General features: G+C 42.4%; 1 pseudogene; it reads right to left on the reverse strand.

Annotated features, from left to right (window-relative positions):
- Positions 1-4,683: 4,683 nt before the first annotated feature.
- LOC123166946 (putative disease resistance RPP13-like protein 1) lies at positions 4,684-11,062 on the reverse strand (annotated as a pseudogene).
- Positions 11,063-21,561: the final 10,499 nt, after the last annotated feature.

The raw sequence follows: 21,561 nt of genomic DNA on the forward strand, positions 1-21,561 counted from the left end.
GCCTATATATACCCCTCGCCCGCGAGCAGAGCACTCCAGTGCTCTGTTTTTCTCTGGCCGGCGAGGGGAGGGCTTTGTGGTGCTCTAGCTCACCTCCTATGCACATGAGGTGTTCGATGAAATGCCCGAGCCACACTAGTTAAGCTTTCTCCTCTCGAAGCTCGACCTCAAAGCTCCATTTTCCTCGAGATTTGTCTAGGTTTAGCGGCCCGTCACGTCCCATTCCCGTCTTCACCGCCGTCGATCCCCCGCGCCGATCTCATCGCCGCCACCACCGTGGTGAGCCTCTTGTTCTTATCTTCTTTCTGAAAGAAAAAATTTCTTACTTTAGATAGATACTTGTCTAATTTTTTTACTATTTTATTGCTTGTTATTATATAGTGCGATGGTTTTGGTATCCGCCCCCGTCGGCCCTCGTCCTGTCTATGATTCGGATGTGGTATATATTATCTTTATAACTATTGGTTCATTTATTGTTTATGAAAATTATGCCGACCAACGTGACATAGATTTTATTTATCTAGGAGGTATGTGAACCGGAAATTCCAACCGACCCTATTGTCGAGAGATTAAATTTAGTTGAAGAAGAAAACAATTTCTTGAAGAAAAAAATAAAAAAAATTGAGGAGGAGAAGATGATATTGGAGTTGCATGTTGCGGATGTCGTCGATGATCACAAGATCAAGATGGATGCAATGCGCTTGAAGATTAGAAAGATTAGAAAATATGCCATTCATACCGAGGCTTGGTATCATTATGCCGTTGGATCAATTGTTACCTTGGTTGCGATTATGATCGCATTTGTTTTCGCATTGAAATGTTTTACATAGTTTCAATGTATGGTTTAATTAATTAGATGCTCTGGAGAGCTATATGTTGTTAGATGAGAACTATGTATGTACTTTGGTTTTAATGTGATGATGAACTTCTATTAATTTGGTCACTTAATTATCTATTCATGATGTTCTGTAATGGTTTTTGACACACTTAATTATACATAATGCACGTAGATGAACCGGCAATGGATGTACAGTGACAGACACACCTCCGAGTACATTAAGGGCGTGCATGATTTTCTCGAAGTGGCTGAGGCAAACAAGCAGAATGGTTTTGTGTGTTGTCCATGTCCTAAATGTGGGAATACAAAGTCTTACTCTGACCGGAAAATCCTTCACACCCACCTGCTTTACAAGGATTTCATGCCACACTATAATGTTTGGACGAGGCACGGAGAAATAGGGGTTATGATGGAAGACGGCAAAGAAGAAGAGGACGATGACAACTATGTGCCCCCGAATACGGTGATGCTGCAACGGGGGAAGTTACTGCAGACGATGTGCCCAATGATGCTGCAACGGGGGAAGCTGCTGCAGATCAAGAGGAACCAATGCCCGATGATGATGATCTCCGCCGGGTCATTGTCGATGCAAGGACGCAATGCGAAAGTCAAAAGGAGAAGCTGAAGTTCGATCGCATGTTAGAGGATCACAAAAAAGGGTTGTACCCAATTGCAAAGATGGCAACACAAAGCTCGGTACCGTACTGGAATTGCTGCAGCGGAAGGCAGAGAATGCTGTGCCTGACAAAGGATTTGAGAAGCTATTGAAAATATTGAAGAAGAAGCTTTCAAAGGATAACGAATTGCCCGACAGTACATACGCAACAAAGAAGGTCGTATGCCCTCTAGGATTGGAGGTGCAGAAGATACATGCATGCCCTAATGATTGCATCCTCTACCGCGGTGCGTACAAGGATCTGAACGCATGCCCGGTATGCGGTGCATTGCGGTATAAGATCAGACAAGATGACCCTGGTGATGTTGACGGCGAGCCCCCCAGGAAGAGGGTTCCTGCGAAGGTGATGTGGTATGCTCCTATAATACCACGGTTGAAATGTCTGTTCAGAAACGAAGAGCATGCCAAGTTGATGCGATGGCACAGTGAGGACCGTAAGAAAGACGGGAAGTTGAGAGCACCCGCTGACGGGTCGCAGTGGAGAAAAATCGAGAGAAAGTACTGGGATGAGTTTGCAGGTGACCCAAGGAACGTATGGTTTGGTTTAAGCGCGGATTGCATTAATCCTTTCGGGGAGCAGAGCAGCAATCACAACACCTGGCCCGTGACTCTATGTATGTATAACCTTCCTCCTTGGATGTGCATGAAGCGGAAGTTCATTATGATGCCAGTTCTCATCCAAGGCCCTAAGCAACCCGGCAACGACATTGATGTGTACCTAAGGCCATTAGTTGAAGAACTCCTAGGACCTCGGCTGGCAGCATGGAATGAATTACTCCTCCGTCTGGAGGTTATTCAGCTGCTGGATGAACCGGACATATTTCGATGGAAGTTGCATCAGAATGGCATGTTTTCAGTCAAGTCCATGTATGATGCTCTCGTTCATAATGAGGTTCCGGTTGACAACATAAAATTGTGGAAGCTCAAAATACCTCTAAGAGTGAAGATTTTTATCTGGTTTCTTAATAGAGGGGTCATATTAACTAGGGATAATTTGGCATGGTGCAACTGGCAAGGAAGCAAAAAACGTGTCTTCTGTCAGCACGACGAGTCTATTAAACACTTATTTTTTGAGTGCAAGTTTGCTCGGTCTGTGTGGGCTGCTGTTCAAATAGCTTCAAATCTTTACCCACCACGTAGTGCACGAAATATATCCGGCAATTGGTTGAGGGGTATTCAAAAACAATTTTCTGCACACATTCTAGTGGGGGCAGCTGCCTTATGTTGGGCATTGTGGCTTACCAGGAATGATGTAGTGTTTAACAATAAAAGTGTTTCATCTCCTATGCAGGTTATCCATGTATGCTCGCGATGACTCCGTACTTGGTCTATCCTGCAGAGGCCGGAGGACAGGGACCTTTTTATGATGGTGTCTACACGGCTGGAGCGTACAGGCAGGCAGGTTTTTTACCCCCATGGATGGCAGTGTGATCTCCAGATAGGATCTGCCACGTCCTAGACTGGCTTATGTTTTTTTCCTTAACTATTTTTTTGCTTTTTCGGACTTGTGGACTTGTTGGCTGTGTGCATCTGGTTATGCAGAGACCGGGCTTTCTTACGATGCGAATGTATCACCTTGATATTTCAATTCAATGAAATGCCCTTTATAAAAAAAATCATTAAATTCCACATGATGTGGGATACGTCTTTGGTCAAAAGACTGACCAAACCAAACGTGGTGGCCAGGACCTCTAGACAGAGAAAATTTAGCTAGGCTATGTGCTTCATGGTTGATAGCACGACTTTCGAAAGAAAATTTGCAATAAAAAGAAGAAGCTTTAAGGTTGATCTCGCCTTTTTTTAGTTTCGTTAGGCTTTTGTTGGTGGGATTAGATTTCTTTTGAGACGATATCATGCCTTTTTTTTCATGTCGTTTACTGCTCTCAGAAAACAATCAGTGGTGAAAACCAGCCTCCTAGTTTGAGAAAACAGACAACTACGGAGTACTAGTTATTAACAAATTTAGAAAGTTCATATATTAGAAAAAAGAAATGTTCCTTTATATTAAAAATGTTCATGAATTTTTGGAATGTTATAGAATTGGAATATGTTTGCGTATTTTTTCAAGATATTCATTAATTAAAAAAATAAAAAAATATTTATTATTATTTTTAGAAATATATAATAGTTTTATAAATATTCTTGAATTTAAAAATGGCATGAATTTTAACACAATTGTCAAATGTTCAGAAATTTGAAAATAAAATCATATCTTAAAAATGTTTTTGAATATGAAATATTAACAAATTTACAGTAATGTATACAACTTTAAAAATTATTGAAAAATATTCAGGCTCACCACGCCAAAAATGGGCTAGGCTGCCACTGGTTCAAACTGAGATGCCATCAAAATTGTCCGTATTAGCCAGTAATCCCAGCATGGTGCGTGCCTTCCGAACCGTAACGAAGCGCCGAAATTGGCTCACAACTCAAGCTCCTGTCCACCTCTTCTTCCAACAGAAGGAAGAATTCATTCTTCAGGTAATTCGGGATTACCTAGCTGCAGTCTTGATAGCATTAACGCATCCATGTTGTGCAGTTAGTTTCCAGCTGCCATCATCCATTTCAATGGTAGCACCAGCAAAACAGAGCACTCATAAAAGGGGAAACAGCAGACCAACAGTACACTGGTGCTCACCAGCAAAACAGAGCACTCATAAACAGCAGACCAACAGTTATCTGCTAACAGGCTCAGCCATGCCATAAACTGGTGCTCATGTAGTATATATCAAGTAACGAGGACTTCCCAAACCGTCGACCAATATAGATCAGACAACATATGTATGAAATTCAGGTGCTTGTTCAGAATACATGCGATGAATAAACAGAGTAGGGAGTGGTCATTTTTACATACCTCTAACCAGCCAGCCAGTCGCCACTGAACCAAATGGGGCACCAGCAGTATGAAAATCTTCTTACCTTTTTGCCGGTCAGCATTAATCCAGACGTGCCTCAGTCAAAAACAGAAATCTGTAGATCTGAAGCAGCAGGCTTTCTATCCATATATGCAAGTGCTCATTCATACCACATAAGGTAAACAAACAGAGGCAACTAGAAAGCCCTTCTAGAGCGCATGCCCTGCAGATCTGAAGCGGTAGGCTTTCTGGAGCAAGAAAAGTTTTGTCATGCAAGAAAAATGGTCATGGCACATGGCAAACTTTGCCAGGAATGAAACCAGAGTACTCCAAATACATAACCATTACTCATTACGGTAGTGAGTGGTAAAAGAGATCTTCAGTTACATGGCGTGTGACAGCACACAAGAGATAAAAGATTGCAATCCAGTACAAACCAAAAATACAACATACTCCAGGATACTGTGGCAGAACAGGACCATGATAACAAGATGCATATTAGACACTAGTTTGGGCAATTGTCCAGTTAATGGATAATAGCCTGAAGAAAAACATAACCAACAACACGATTGCAAAAACCATCGTCAGTGATTGTGGCATCAGAGGACAGTAGGTGGTAGAGCGCGAGAGGGCAATAAATGAGCCAATCAGCAAAGCAGGAGGACTATCCAAGGGGATCTGAACCGGCCGGTGAAGTAGGAGACAGAGTTGAACTGTACGACGAGCCAGCCTGGAGTGCTCCACCTTGTAACAGGTTGCTGGAGCCTGGAGCGAACACACCACTTGGTTGAATTTCCTTTATGGCCTGCTATAAAGTAGAAGTAAACAAATGAAGAAAACTTTGACAGAAAGGGCGTATTTGAAAGATAGAAAATTAAACAAAATGCATATGTATAAGGAAAGGCTACATATATCTTTGAGAGTGCAAAAGTGGATCTAAGTTACCTTTCTGTTCATTTGCAGGTGGGAATTTGAATAACACTTCATCTAATGTTCTTCCAGCGGATATGCGCGATCTTTGGCCAACTTTCTCCATCAGGTGCTCGGCAGCTCTCCTTCAACAGCTCACTACAATCCCATATGCATATCTGCTGGAGGGACGACGGCAGATCCGGTAAACATGACAAGTTGCGGCAGCAAGTGATCAAGAGATTCCTCAGATTGGGGAAGCGCTTCAGATTTGTTGGCAGGGAATTCATTAGACAGTCACCGAATGCCAGGGTCCTGACAGATGTGAAATTTACGGATTCGTCTAATGAAACCAATGGTTCCTTGCATTTGTCAAGAGAGAGATGGTGGAACCGTGGAACCTTCAGCTGAGAGCATGTTGTTGAGTAGTGCAGAGCTGCTAACTTGGAGTATGTGGTTGACTCGAAACTGTGAGATACACTCAGGGATGAGCTTCGGAACATCAACCAAATGTACCAAATCAAATTCCTGGCTAGACAATCCTTCAAGCGTACATAAATCTGGCAAGTGATACAGAATGAGTGCACGAACAGAGGTGAGGCTACCAATAGACAAGCTTGCGGGGCTTCTGCAATTGTTTATGCTAATATAGTTCACTTGTGGCCAGTCAGTACAAAGGAAGTCAGCTGCAAGGACGCAGTTGTATATACTGAGGCTCCCAAGGGATAATGGGAAGCATTCTGCTCCGCGTGCCAACTCTAAACAAGGGCAGGATCCCAGTCCAACTTCTGAAAGGGAGGTAGCAGCTCGTAAGCCCCCTAATGACCTGAGACACCAGCTATCTCCGATGAATAAAGAGTCAAGTTTTGTCAAATGTTGGAGGATCTCTTCTGAAGGAAGTGTAGTTAAAGTCATAATCTCCACCAAGACCAATCTTTTGAGTGATGCCAGGCCATCAAGGCAAACAGCTAAAGCTCCATCTGTAATACTGCATGAAGAAAGTTCAAGTTCACAAAGTCCTGATGGTGGAACCAGCGGCAGCCCAATGCTCCTTCCATAGATGAGTCTCATCCTCTGCTCGTGACACAATATACATGCCATGATGACATCCTCTTTTACCAATACTTCATCTTTCTCTATTTCTACAGCATTTTCAAGTTTTTGAACATGTGCCACATCTACATGCATAAATATCATCAATTGCTTTAGAAATGAATGTTCCTGTGAGAGTAGTCTCCTAATATCTGATCCTAAATCTAACTCCCAGATTAAACCAAGTCGTGATGCCAAGTGGTTTGTCCTCATGAAATTCTCTCTCTTATCATCATGTTCCAACGCATCGTTGGAAATAAATACAAGCAGTGGGCATTTGTGTACTAGTAACGTTTTAAGGCATAGTGGAAAACAAGGTAATGTCTTTAGGTTTGGCACATCTCGGAGGACAAGTGAAGAGCAATTCCTATATAGTTCAATATTGAATGGTAGTCTTTGCAAAGCACTGCAATTAACAAAGCTCAAAGATTCCAAATTCTCAAAATACGAACCATCAAGTAACCAGCCTGGGTATTTTGAAGATTTGTAACCTTCAATTTCAAGATTCTCAAGTTGAGGCGGTGGCATCAGGCCTTCTAGAATCTCAAAATGTAAACTATCCTCTGAATTCGTTTTATTCTTGGAACCCCAGACAAGTCGCAAGCTGCCAAGATGAATTTTCTGATGCAACTTTGATTCTAAAGCTTGATCCTTCCCAGTGCCATTCTCAATATTTGTGACACATAAACTGCCACGAATCTGGTACATGTCCCCCAGCTGTTGCAACTCATATCCATTTTTATTTTGTACAGAAAATTCCTTGAGTTGTTGAAGTGAAGTTAGCATGCCAATGTTAGGAATTTGAGGCAGTGCTTCTTCGCTTGACGTGTATATTGTATCATCATGACATTCAAGATGTCGTAACTTTCTTAAATCACACAGCTTCTCAGGCAAACTCTCAACTTTGTGACTAAAAAGAAGTAACTGCAAGTGGTAAAGAGTACACAGTGATCTTGGCAATTCAGAAATCAGTGTTCTGATGATGTTCAAATACCGAAGGTGCTTCAACTTACCAACAGATTCGGGCAACTTACTACTGCTGTAAGATGTCAAATATAGTACACGCAACTTCTTCAAATTTTGTAGTATCTGATTAAAAATGTCACTTACATCATCCATCAGCGGGTCTATGCACATTATAGTGCGTAAATGATGTAGCTTGCAGATACTTTGCTTGTGTTGCATCATACTACCAACACAAACAGATAGATGTCGAACAGTGGATGGAATTTTCATCACCTTATCATCTTCCAACCTGAAGTAGTCTTCCTTGGAGAGTGATTCTGCCAGATCATGAAGGAGATCGTGCATAACATAGCATTTCTCATAAAATGGTTGAAAGAACGAAACAGAGATCATCTCCTTGAAATAATCTCTCGCAATATCTTCAACTCTCTTGTTTTGATTGCATGAATCTACGAGGCCCTCAGCCATCCAAAGATGAACCAGCTCATCAATGACATACTTGTGGCCTTTTGGAAACAAGCTGCAGTATAGGAAGCACCTCTGCAGATGTGGATTTAACTTATCATAACTCCACAACAAAGCTCTCATGGGCTCACTTAATTTGTCAACCAGTATGGTAAGAGCATCCTTCCATGCCGTGATATTTGTTTCCCCTTTCAACTGGGAACCCACAACTTTTGCCGCCAAAGGAGATTGTCCAAGCCTTTTAGCAATCTTCTCTGCAAAATCTTCCAACCTCTTGCGCAACTGCGGATTTCTGATTTCTGGCCCCGAGAATGCATGGTGTTTGAAGAGTGCCAAGAACTGAGCATCTTCCATGTTTTCTAGAGGACACACGTCTTCACAACAAAGAGCAGTGGGAAATGAATTCTGTCGAGAGGTTACCAAAACTTTGCTTCCCGTCTTTTGGGAAACTAGAGGAGCTAACAATTGGTCCCATTCCCTCTGATTGACAGGTTCAAACCAAACATCATCCAACACAAGTAGGAATTTCCCTGATTCTTGCAGTATGTCTGTCAATTTGCGCTGCAGAGTATCGAGGTTATCAATTCGTGGGCATTCCCCCCCGAGAGGCCGACTCAATGATCTCTCGTGTATGACGGCGAACATCAAGTTTGCGTGAGATGCTTACCCACATTGTCACATCAAAATATTCTTTTACCCTCTTGTCATTGTAAACAAGCTGTGCCAAGGTGGACTTTCCCATGCCTCCAGCTCCAACAATGGCCAAACCCGAGTACATAGCAACACTAGACTCAGTAGTAATAGTAGTTGTCTTGGTAAGAAGATTTATTATACAATCGCGATCATTATCACGACCAATTACTTTTAAAGGTGGAAGTGATGTGGTCTCAGGAACAACAACTGATGTTTTGGTGGGGCTTGCTACATTATAACCAGCTGGTACGCAGAGCAGTTGACGGAAGTCCTTCGCTTTCGCCAGGGTGGTCTTCAGTTCATTCAGATGTTGAATTAGCTTTCTGTTATCAGAGCTCAGATTGGACAGCCTGCTTGATGCAGCACGCAGAGGCTTCATCAAAGTGTTGCTGATGGAGGAGGAATTTGCCAGCAAGTAATCCTTCCCCTTTGCTTGGCGCTTGAGGAGGTTATACTCATGCTCGTCCAGCAAGTCTTCAGCTAGGTAGAAGCCTTCTTTGAGTTCCTGAAGCCATTTGTCCAACTTGAGCCTGTGGTTTCCCTTATCTGCTGCTTCAATCAACAGTTCGAATTGCGGCAAGATAGTGGTCTCCAGTTCATGGAGCTCACGCGCCATATCGACTCCAAGGTACGTTGAAGCATTAGAAAGGAGCTTCCTTAAGGCCGGCGATGCAGCCAATTTTAAGCTTACGCTTAAGGCAGCACTAGCTAATGCCACTTCCATCGGATTATAGGGTTTATTTTTTTGGGGTGTATAGGCCTAGGGAGAGAGTTGTGTTTGTTTTGTGGATGAAGAGATCTTGGGTGTAGAAAGACAAATTATGGGAAACAGATAAAAGAACAGACTTCTCCTAAGCAGACTTGTCCTTTTCTAAGGTGAGGGTCACCAGGCTGGAAGATAGTTAAGGGGTGTTTAAGGAGGAAAACAAGAGAACAGATATTAAATGATGGAACACCTAGCTAGTATGAAGATGAACAAGCACACAATTGAATTTTCCACTCTCTTTTCCGGGGTTTTTTAGTGTGGAATGGCCTGAATATAGTAAAATACTAGGATTCGAATTACTTCTGGAAGCACTGATGGATAAAATCCTGTTGAAGTAGGAAACCAAAGAGTTAAATTAGTAAACTGAAAAAAGAAACCCGCTGGCAGATCAGATCTATAGATGATGGCAAAAGGTAAGAATACTATTTTGAGTGTGGAAACTAACCTGAATAAATAATAGAAGAGCAATGAAAGTGCTTCTGGATCGGAGGTAGAAACAACCAGTGAATATAGCAAGCGGTGAACGCCTGTTGGAGTGGGAAATCATAAGATAGATTAGCCGGTTGCAACAAGGAAGATAGATAATACCGTAGTAAAAAGCCAGATTTGTAGAGGAAAACAGAGGAGATTAGTGGTGAGCTTACCCGGACGAACAAGTGAGAAGCAGCGTTGTAGGCCCTGGCACAGCGATGAGGCAAGGCTGCAGGAGAGGCAGGTAGTAATCATGTCCTTCAAGGGAATGAGAGAAGGCAAAAAATCCCAAGCAAGCAGCTCAACAAGGCAATAATAGAGAAACCTAACTATATCATGTATCCGGTTGAATTCTGCGGTTCCACAATGATTTGCCAATCCCTGTCTGACATTTCAATCCTATCCTACCAGCTTAATGCCTACGTAGCCTTCTCCTGTCCGCACACTGTGCTCCGCGGGATCCGTCATTTCCGGTGGCCACCGTCTCCATCCGGTTGGCCTCCCCTTGACTGGGTTTTCCTGGTGGCGAGTTGGGCACGCCGTTGTCTTTTGCAAATGGGAAAACGACTGATTTCCCATCTTCCTTCACAGCAAAAGTGGCTCCAGAAGCCCAAACAATAGGCTGAACTTTACAAAGCAAATGAATGAATGGTTCATTTTTTTAATTTCATGTTGCTTCCAGGAAGCTCACTGGAGCTCATCCGTCTTTCTTTCGGTCAAACAAAAAAATAAGCATACTGTAAGAACTAATGGATTCTTTGCACACTAAGCATACTGCATACATACACATACATGGAAAGAAAATACTAGAAGGAAATTAACAGAATGATGGTCAGCAGGCAATTCAGATTCAGAATTAAATTACTGCTGTGGCGGACTGAGCTTCGCCGAATTTGGAGAATCGCAGTGAAACTAAAGCTATTGTGGACTGAGGTTCAGTAATTTTGCTGCCCTGGGTCAAATTGAAGGGGAGGAGACGCGCAAGAAAAAAGAAGTACACCTTGTTCGCTGTGGGGAACAGCTCGGCTCACGCGGTGACCGCGCTCGCACAGGCTCAAATGGTGGCCCGCTGTGGCAACCTCTACGACCACCAGCAGCTCCAGGCGCCGCAGCCGCCGGAGGCCACCCAGCATGAGCGCCGGCGAGGACTGCATCCCGACGACCACCATCGTCGATTGGGGGCGCAGATGAGAACGGCGCGTAGATTGCCTGGCGGCGCTGGCTCAGAACGCTGTCGGAGGTCGGTGGGGAACAAGAGAGAGAGAGAGGAGTTGCCGCCGGTGCGGATTTGCGGCGGAGACGCCGGAGAATGGGAGAGTAACCGGTGCGTGAGTGGGCTAAGCCCAAGTGGATGGCCCAACCTGTTGTGTCCCTTCGTATTTCCAGAAAAAAGTTTCTCTATTTTAAAAAAAAAAGGCAATGAGTGTACCTCTGACCTCTCTCTCCTCTCCTTTTTTCTGAGATGTCCTCTCCTCTCTCTCTCTCTCTCACGTGCATTTTGTCGAGCACCTCGTGTGCATTCTTTTCTCGCAGACATGATTGATACGAGGTGGATCCAAAGCAGCGGTTTCACATGCGGGGTGGAGTGGTGCAGCGGAGCGGCAGCTCTAGAGCACATTGGTGTTAGGTCGAATTGAAGAGAGGGAGGCAAGAAAAGCAGTGATGATGGTTCAAATGGGCGCTCTATTTTTTCTTCAGGCTAATGACCTCAAAATAATTTTTTCTCTTTCTTTCTTTTCATATTTTCTGGATGCTCACCTGCCACATGTGCCATACGGTACCTGGAAATCTTTTCTTACCCCTCTCAGTTGTAGTACTAATAACTCAAAATTAGCTTGTTCGACATATTTTGACCATAAATTAATCTAATAATATGTCGGTTATGTATGTCACATAAACTTGATACCATTGGATTCTCGTATTCAAAAATTTATTGTGATTTCATAATTATCAATACTCCCTCCGTCCGGAAATACTTGTCAGAGAAATGAATATATCCATTTTTACGGATGGAGGGAGTACAATATTATCCAAAGCATTTGCAATCAAAAATTTGAAGTTGAACGGTCAAAGCAGGCACTGTATTTTGCAATTGAGAGGCCGGAGAATATTGTCAGAGGCAGAGACACAAATTGCACTGACAATATTCATGCAGTAACCAATGGATGCAAAATGCCACCAAATTTCACGCACTTGGGTCCGAAATTGAAGCAGCAGCAAGATATGACTAACTTAAAAAGAGGCCTGGAGATGACAAGATCACAAGAACCACATCATTTGTGCAGCAAAAGTCATCATTATATACATACTATGAAAACCAAAGAGCTGAATTTTGATGACAAGAATCTGAGAAGCAACTAGATTGCGACATAGAGTAGCACTTTGAATTTTAGCGCTCCGAATCAGAGTAGCGCTTCTTTCAGGCTTAAAAGTAAAGACAATACAACTTGAGGGAGAATGGATACTCCATATTATAGAAACAAATACATGTATACTGGACAAACATATAATAATGTATGAGAAATGGAAATGCTGACTTCAGAATCACCCCAAAGCCACAAACAGGCCACAGGATAACAACTGGCAACCGCAGGGCCGTAAAGATGATCGTAACGCTTCATTGCTCGCCTGGATTAAGCGGTTGCTCAAAATTCATGGACAGCCATATGAGCCTCACTTGCTCTCTTTATGGCGTTCAATTCCTTGACTACGTCGTTTATCTTCATTCTGTGCCTTGGGGAATCCTCGCAGCAAGCTAGGCCAAGCTTAAAAATAGGATACAAGAACATATCTACGATACGCTGCGTGTCTCCGCTGTGGGTTGCACTAGCATCCAATATGTTCAGTAGCTTATCAGGATAGGCCACCCCAGGGGCGGAGCTGGAGCTAATCTTACCCTGATGCACCACTTAACCATGGGAAAAAATTTCAAGCCTGGATGCTGTGTTTCATAGCTTGTAATACGGATTACTAAACATAATAGAAGTCTATTTATAAAAACAAAATACAACAGTCAAACTGCTTAATATAATGCTAAACAAATGACAAAATTATTTGAAAAGGTCTAGCATTCTCAAATTAAAACACATCATCACATATCAAGGTTCATTAACCTAAAATATAAAAACTGGAATCAAATTTTCAAGTAGAACATAATAAAATGCCCAAATCAAAGTACTTAAATTTGCTAAAATTTTAAAAACTACCTTTAGTATAATCTAGTCCTCCAAGCCATGAAATACCCAACCACGTGATCATTGATGACATTTTCCGTTTCTTCTTTCTCCACATAACAAATAGCATCATCACTTAATACTCTATCAATCTCCCTTTGCCGGGATCACATTGAATCTCCTCCTCCCAATTCATAATAAGGAATAAAATAAGGTTTAATCCACTAGCCATAATTTCACACATACAATTGTCGCAACCTAAAAAATATTTAGGACAAACAACACAGAAAAGAGTTAAATTCGAACCAAGAGATGCCTGTAATCCAGACAAAATAAATAAATAAAAATAAAAGCACATTGCTATGTGAGGAAGAGAAATTTACGACGCGGCACGTGGTCGCTGCAGTATTAAGCGTCAGGCAAGGCGGCCGCTGCTGCGCGTACGTTCGGATCGATTAGGAACAGATCCGTGCTGCCGGCTGCTTCAGATCGTTAGGACTAGATGCTGCAGCGCGTACGTTCGGATCTATCAGGAACGGATCCGTGCTGTCTTGAATCTTTCGGAACTGATCGATTTGAATCTGATTGATCGTATCGTCGCCGCGCTCGGGACAGAACACAGAACATGAGATGAGGAGATGGGATTTGTTTGTTTTTTCGAGTGGAAGACGCGGGATGAATAGCTGGCTTCGTGCGTGCACTTTTTTTTTTGTTTCAGAGAAAGGCTTCGTGCGTGCGTCAAGGCAAGGCCTGCGAGCGTGTATACGTGAGACGTGGGCAGCTGGTTCAAAGGGGGTCCTCTAGCACTCTTGCTGGCCCACCCTGATGCACCGGGCCAAATACCTGATATTTAGCACTAATTTTTTTTCGGACCCTGTAGCCTGTGCCACAGGCTCAGCTCAAAGAGCTCCGCCCCTGGGCCACCCTGACATATTTGACAAGGGTTATCACACCATCCATGAAATTGTCGGTTGGCCTCCTTCCAGTAAATATTTCTAATAGCAACACCCCGTAGCTAAATACGTCACCTTCTGTGGAGGGTTCAGATCCCGAGCCATACTCTGACAAACATGTAAACAAAGATGTTACTGGCCACGTAATGGGTAGACACAAAGTTGGCATATTTCAGTTCTATTTAGCTTGTCAAGTGAAATCTGCCAAGTTGACATTTGGCATATTTCAGTTCTATTTAGCTTGCCAAGTGACATCTGCCAATTTGATATTGAATTAGATAATATGATGATAAATATTCCTAGGTGAATTTAAAATGTTTCTCACCTGGTGCGACGTATCCAATTGTGCCTTTAATTACAAGTGAGCTGCTTTCAGTTCCACCACCACTGTGCATGCATTCATCGGTATGCATTATCTTTGCTAGACCAAAGTCGGTGACGTGTGCAACAAAGTCATCATCCAGAAGGATGTTGCATGGTTTGATATCACAGTGAACTATGGATGGCTCAATTTGATGGTGAAGATATTCTAATGCCTCTGCAACATCAAGAGCAATGCACAGCCTTTCCATCAAACTTAGCCTTCTAAAGTTCCGGCTGGTACTCATGGAGCTTGGATGCACCCACTCATCTAAATTTCCGTTGCAGATAAACTCTAAGACAAGTGCCTTGAACTCATCACCATTACGGTCCAAACTGCTACACACAGTGATCACTTTGACAAGTTTACGTTGTCGAATCTTCCTTAGGGCCTCACACTCTCTCAAGAAGCTTCTATTAGCTCCTCGTTTGCCAAGATTGAGAACCTTGATTGCTACAGTACATAAACTCTCATCGAGATTTAGAGTTCCAATGTACACATTGCCGAAACTTCCAGAACCAATCAAATTTGTCGGTGAGAATGACTCTGTTGCTGCATCTATCTCAGCATAGGATATCCTCTCATGCATCTCCTGGTGAAATCCAACTCCTTGATCAAGAACATTGTTCGGTTTGATTCTTGTCTTCATTAAGTAGCATCCAGTTAGAGAGCACATGAAGAAGATCAAAGTTCCAACCATGCAAAAGAGTATGAGCCGACGCCGATGCTGCCCAGCCTGGTTAGAACCTATATATGGGCATGAAGGGAGTTGCAAGGATGGGGGACCTCCGCATAGCATGCTATTGCCAGGGAGCAACAATACAGTAGCATTGTGAAAGATCCCTGCATTTGGCACGTGACCAGATAGGTTGTTGAAAGAGAGGTTTAGATATATTAGGAGCTCAAAACTCTGGGGGAACTCAGGAATGGGTCCTGCTAAGTTATTATCAGAAAGATCCAACTCTTCGAGGCCTCTCAAGGAAGAAAAACCTTTCGAATTGATAGGTTTCCTTGAAAATTTAGAAAATTCAGTTGGACGCAACTGCTGAGAGTGTCTGGGATTTCACCAGAGAGCTTGTTCATTGATAGGTCGATTGCGCTAAGGCTGTTCAACTTTCCTATCTGTGTTGGAATGGAGCCACTTAGAGCATTGTTGGAGAGGTTGAGAAGTACAGTAAGAGAGGGAATCATGAGTATCTCCTGTGGGATTTCCCCCCTCAAGGAGTTAGCGGAAAGATCCAGAGATATAATTGTGAGAGTGCCAAGGCTTGCTGGAATGTTGCCATCTAGAAAGTTATTAGATAGAGAGAGGTTGCTCAACCGTGTGATATTGCCTAAAGATTGTGGAATCTGCCCATAGAATCTATTATGGGATAGGTCGAGATACTGGAGGCTAGGAATCTGGCCAATATCCAGAGGCAAGGTGCCTGTGAAAAGGCTATCTGCAACGCTGAACCTTGTAAGTTTTTTAAACTTCCCTAACCCTACAGGTATGGACCCAGTTATTTTGTTTCTACCAAGTGCAATCGAATTGAGCTCTGTAGATAGGTTGGCAATAGAAACTGGCACAACCCCTTCAAGGTTGTTTTGTTCAAGGTCTAGTACTTCCAGGTTGCTACAGTTGGTTAAGGATGTGAGGAAATCCCAATCCCTAGGCTCTGTGGTTTGAAGGAAATTGTGCCCTAACGAAAATCCCCGGATATGACCATGGATGCCAATGTCCCGTGGAATCAGACCATTATACTGATTTCCGCCAAGAACCAAAACTTCAAGTGTCGATGCATTTGACAGGGAGCCTGGTATTGGTCCTGTAAATTGGTTCGCAGATGTGAACAAAAACATTAGCTTGGGAAGCTTAAGGCCAATATCAAGCGGCAAAGATCCTGAAAACTGGTTGAAGCCGATGCTGAAGTATAAGATGGAGGAAATATTGAACATGGATGGAGGAAAAGGGCCTTCCAGTTTGTTATCCATGATATCAAACGTAAAAAGATTTGCCATCTTACCTAGAGCTGGAGAGATATGGCCAGTGAAACCGTTATGGGCTAATCCTACAAGTGTCAGTGATGTCAGGTTGCCGAGCCAACTCGGGATTTGGCCATGGAATTGGTTTTTGCGCATACTAAGCTTCGTGAGGGCTGTGAGGTTGGAGAATGACATGGGAATATCACCAATCAGATTGTTATCGGAAACATTGAGAAATTTGAGCTTTGATAGGAGACCCAGAGAAGCAGGCATGGAACCAGAGAGGTTGTTCCCCCTCAACTCCAAGGTATGAAGTGTTGTACAACCACTGAGGCTGCCTGGGATCTCACCTTTCAATTTGTTGTCTGAAAGACTGAGGATGCGAAGGTGGGTCAGGTTACCGAGCTGCGGGGAGATGCTGCCGACAAGGCCCAAGGCAAGCAGACGTATGGCAGTGACATGGCCTGGGTGCCGGCGGTTGCTGCAGGCCACGCCCATCCACTCACAGTAATTAGGCAATGGCGCCGTTCTCGTGCCGTTGATGACAGGGTCCCAAGACCAAGAGGACAGTGCCCGTGTAGGGTCACTGGTTATGAGGGACTTGAATGATAGGAGCACAGAGAGATTGGCGCTGTGGTTGCTAGTTTGATTGTTGGTGGATTGAGAGGAGCTGGATGCGAGAAAAAGGAGGGTATGAGCGAGAAGATGGACCATGAAAAGCTGTTGTATCTTCATGGTTGAGCAAGCTAGGAGGTGGAATGGTAGGTCCTTAATTATTGTATTGTGCTCTCCTCTCCATGTGTGCAGGTCGTTAAATAGGCGATAATGCTTATCACTCTCCAGGCTCGGCCAATGAAAATATTTTTGACAAAAAGCAGCAGCGTTGCTTTCATTCATAAAGAGAAGGAAAATATTGGACGCTGGCAACCACTTATTTATGATTTTTTTCTCTCCGGAAGAACAAATTGTTTATCCACCTCTTGGTCTTGGGACAGATAACTCATGGGGATATTATACCCATCTCACTAGTTGCAGTGCGTATCACATAGTGTTTATTTTTTGCGGGTGTATCACATAGTGGTTTTAACTCGAATGTTTCTTTTAATAGGTGGTTGAGCGAGGAGGTGGATGTGACTACTATATTCTTGCCCTTCCCATGTGTATGTCCAAGTAGTTGAATAATTAAGATGGAGGTGGCCTTAATTTTGAATTTTATTAATGGCCAATATAAAAAAAACAAGTGATTGTGAGAGTTATGTCATGTGCGGCATGTATTTAAAGTAAAGACATAATTTCAAACGTTGAAATATTCCAATGATGTTACAGTGTAATAGCAATACGATAGATGTTTGGAGAGAAAAAAAGGCCATATATTTGGTTTACACACGGAGCAAATCAGGTCAATCCGAAAGTGATTAATACCTCTATCATGAGTGGAAGAAAAGAGTGAAAATGACTAGTGCAATGTCCTGTGACATGTAGGTAAAGGTGTGACATAATTTCAAACATTGAAATATTCCAATGATGTTACAGGAAATGGCAATAAATTGGATGTAGAGAAAAGCAGGTTAATGTGGAATTTTATGTTCATGTGGCACAATCACAAAAAGTTACCTAAGATTGAAAACCCGTGAATCAGAAAAGTCACTCCTATAAATCGGAACATAAGGATCGTGAAGGAAACGCCATGGTTACTGAAGGACGGAGATCAGAATTGGATGTAGACTTGTCCCGTGTAGGCTTTCCTCTCCTTCCATTAGATTGGCTGATTTCCCATTAAAGCCAGTAAGACTATACATGATTCCTCAAGCTTGCAATCTCTGGAATTAAAGCAGGAACTCGTGAAAAAGAATCTCAAAGACACTTACAGGCTACGAAACTTACAACAACCAAAACTAAGGCAAAGAAAAACAGATGGAATTTGTGCTAGCTAACTACCCCCTCCGTCCCAAAATAAGTGACTCAATTTTGGGACGGAGGGAGTACGAAGGAAAAGAAAGAGCAAAATGGTCAGCACTAGGCCTAGCAGGAAGGGACAACTTCCGCTATTCTTCTGCTCTGGCTAGCTTCCATTGCTCTGCCTCTAGCAATGTCTTGCAGCCAGGACACAATTGATCGGAATGCAGAGAAAGTTGAAAACAAATTAGATGTGGATTGTAGTGTTTCCCCTCCTTCTATAAGACTGGCCGATTCCCCATGGAAGCCAGTAGGCCTAACCGATTCATCAAGCAGTAAGTCACAATGGCGGAGACATTGTTATGTAGGTGCAAATTTTCAACATAAGAAAGCAGCAAACCAAAGGAAAAATAAGTTGATTTCGTTAAGAATCGTAACAGAAAAGATAGGTGAAGTGAACAATGACAGAAAGTCAGAAAAAAGTCAGGTCCACAATAACAATCATGACTGCAGAAGTTCCTTTAAAAGGCACATCAACGGGCATAAACAAGAAGAATAAAACTCAGCAAGCGAGGAAGCAAATTTGGATATCCTCGGTATAAATAAATAAATCATTGGTGCAAGTAAGGAGATTAAATTCATCCAGTATTGGTACTGTAGAAAAGCCTTGCCCATGAACACACCCGAAAAGACAATCCACATAAATGGGATACTGGACATCCTGAATAGCAACTCAACATAGTGAAACCTTCTGATTACAGTCCAAGTCATACACTAGCTAGGGTTGCATCAGGATTTGTACATTTGCAGTTCCTACTGCTCTGTTGAGCCAAACAAGCAAGAGATAGCTAATTAAGAAAGTGCTTAGTCACCAACCAAATTGGCCATTTCACTACACTTGGGGTTAAGAAAGGGCACTTAATCACTGAACTTCACCTCATGTCGACAAAAGGGACCGAAGAAGGGAGGGGGGTTGAGGGATGGCGAGGGCTATTGCGTATCGGTAGAAGGAGTAATAAAAATTACATCCATGTCCGTAGATCACGTACCGAGGATTACAAGCACTGAAGCGAGCCGAAGGCGCACCGTAGTCATCGTCACTCCATCATCATAGCGGGGCAAACCTTATTGTAGTAGACAATTAAGAATCGTCATGTTAAGGCCTCAAGGGACCAGCACACCAGAACAACAACCATCGGAGACGAACAAAGACAAGATCCAAAACAGATTCACGAAAGACAAACATCAATCAAATTCCGTGACATCCGTTGGAGGCACACCTCCACACGTCCTCCAATGATACTATACGCACCACCGAGACAGGGGCTAGTGCGGAGAACTTTTATATTTCATTTTCAGGGAGCCACTGCCGCCTCGTCTTCCTGAACAGGACACAAGCCCTAAACAAAACTAAAAATAACAGAGAAGGAGCCCTCCCACCAGTAAGGGTTGGGGTACACCACGCCTCCATGGTCCTAAAGCCACAGAAGACGAGGCAGATCGATGCCGCCGCCGTTGGAAGGCAGGGAAACCATAGCGTGAGAGTCGCTTGTGGAAGGAGTTGGCCACATAAACATTCAATGTAAGAAAGGAAAGGTTTGCCTTGTTATGAATTGAGTAGGTTAATATAGATATCATTCGGTTTAATGTTTATCAAGAACAACAATGTTAGATTTGAACTAACTCTCAAAGGTTAATTACCCCCTCCGTCCCATAATATAAGAACGCTCTTATATTATGGGACGGAGGGAGTATAACAAATTAATTTGACTCTTGGTCACATCGCATTCAGTGCAAAAGCAAACGGTTTGCCTTGTTGGAATAGAGTAGATTAATTATGGGCCTCATGCATCGCAAGCAAAGCAAAGTAAGTAAGGCCAATACCAGAATTGCATCCATGCACCGATATATGGACATCTTGCAAACAAGAAGAATGAGTTTTGCTAGGCTGCCCTCCTTTTCTCCGAAGCCACATCGACCATCAGACATGCCTAGCCTGTCCACTTTGCGTATACATGCCGATGAGATCATGATCGGATCACACAAGTATCACAGGTATATATATCGGTTCATGATAGTTAGGTTCCTAGTTAGGCCTTGTTTCATCGGAGCTCCTATTCCCGCGTCCAATGGGAAATAGACACTATCGTGCAGTTTGGGCGGGCACACGAGCGCTGGGTGCGATCCTCTCTTGTTGGTTCACTCACTCCTCTCCGCTTCCCTTTTTTCCTCGGTCGTTCGCTATTCCGAGAAAATCATTGGTAGCAAAAACAAACAACCTCCTAGTATGAAAAAAAGACGGCTACTGGTTATTAATAAGAGTTTCAAAAAGTTTGTACTTAGAATTTTTTAATGAATTCTAAAAATTTGTTAAAGTTTTAAAAAATATCATGATAGGGAAAGTGTTTAGATTTAAAAAACATTAATTTCAAAAATGTTAAAAAATCGATAAAATATTTTAGAATATTGTTCACAATTTTTTTAAACATCATGTATCTTAGAATTGTTTGTGAATTTAAAAATATTCAAAAATGTATATAAACTTTTAAGCATGGCAAATCTGATTCCTAGGACGGTAAATTATGTAGTCACTAGCATCGCAGTTTCCTTCAGCAAGCATAGTTAATCCTTGCCATGCTCAGTTTTTTGCCAGGATTTGTCATGCATGATGAAGGAAATGGGTGTGCTCGCGACAACATGGTAGGATTTCAGATTCGCGGCAACACAATCCTGTTTAGGAAATATATGCTTGATAGTTTGATTCCTAGTTAGGCCTTGTTTGATCGGAGCTCCTATTCCCGCGTTCAGCGGGAAATAGTAACTATATCGCACCCTTTGGCCGGCCCATGAGAGCTAGGTGTGGTCCTATCATGTTTGCTTGCTCACTCCTCTCCTGCTTTTTATCCCCTACCATTCGCAATTCTAAGAAAAAAAATCTGTAGAGAAAACCAACAGCCTCTGGGTTTTATAAAAATGGAACACTATTGGTTTAAAAAGTGATTTAAAAAATTCGTACATTAGAAAAGTGTTCACGGAATTTAAAAATGTTCATGTTTAAAAACTGTCATGATTGGGGAGATGTTCCGAATTTAGAAAATAATGATGAATTTGGAAAATGTTCGAGAGTTCCATAAAATATTCATAAATTATTAAAACTATTTGTGAATTTTTAAAAATCTTCACGAATTTGATAAATATTTTAAAATATACATAATCTTCATGTGTTTTCAAAAACGATTTGCAGATTTGAAAAATGTTCACTTTTTTTTGAAACGTCAGGTATCTTTAAAATCTTTTTAAATTTAAAAATATTGACAAATTTGGAATAATGAATAAAAATTATAAGTACTTTATTTGGGTATTTGAAAAATATTCAAGGTGACGACAGCTAAAATGGGCAAGATCCACCACAGTTCCAAACTGAGATACCATCAAGATGGTATGTCAATTAAGATGCGGAGCAGATTGTCACCACACCAAAA

This window comes from Triticum aestivum, chromosome 7D (assembly GCF_018294505.1).
Source record: "Triticum aestivum cultivar Chinese Spring chromosome 7D, IWGSC CS RefSeq v2.1, whole genome shotgun sequence".
Classification (NCBI taxonomy): domain Eukaryota; kingdom Viridiplantae; phylum Streptophyta; class Magnoliopsida; order Poales; family Poaceae; genus Triticum; species Triticum aestivum.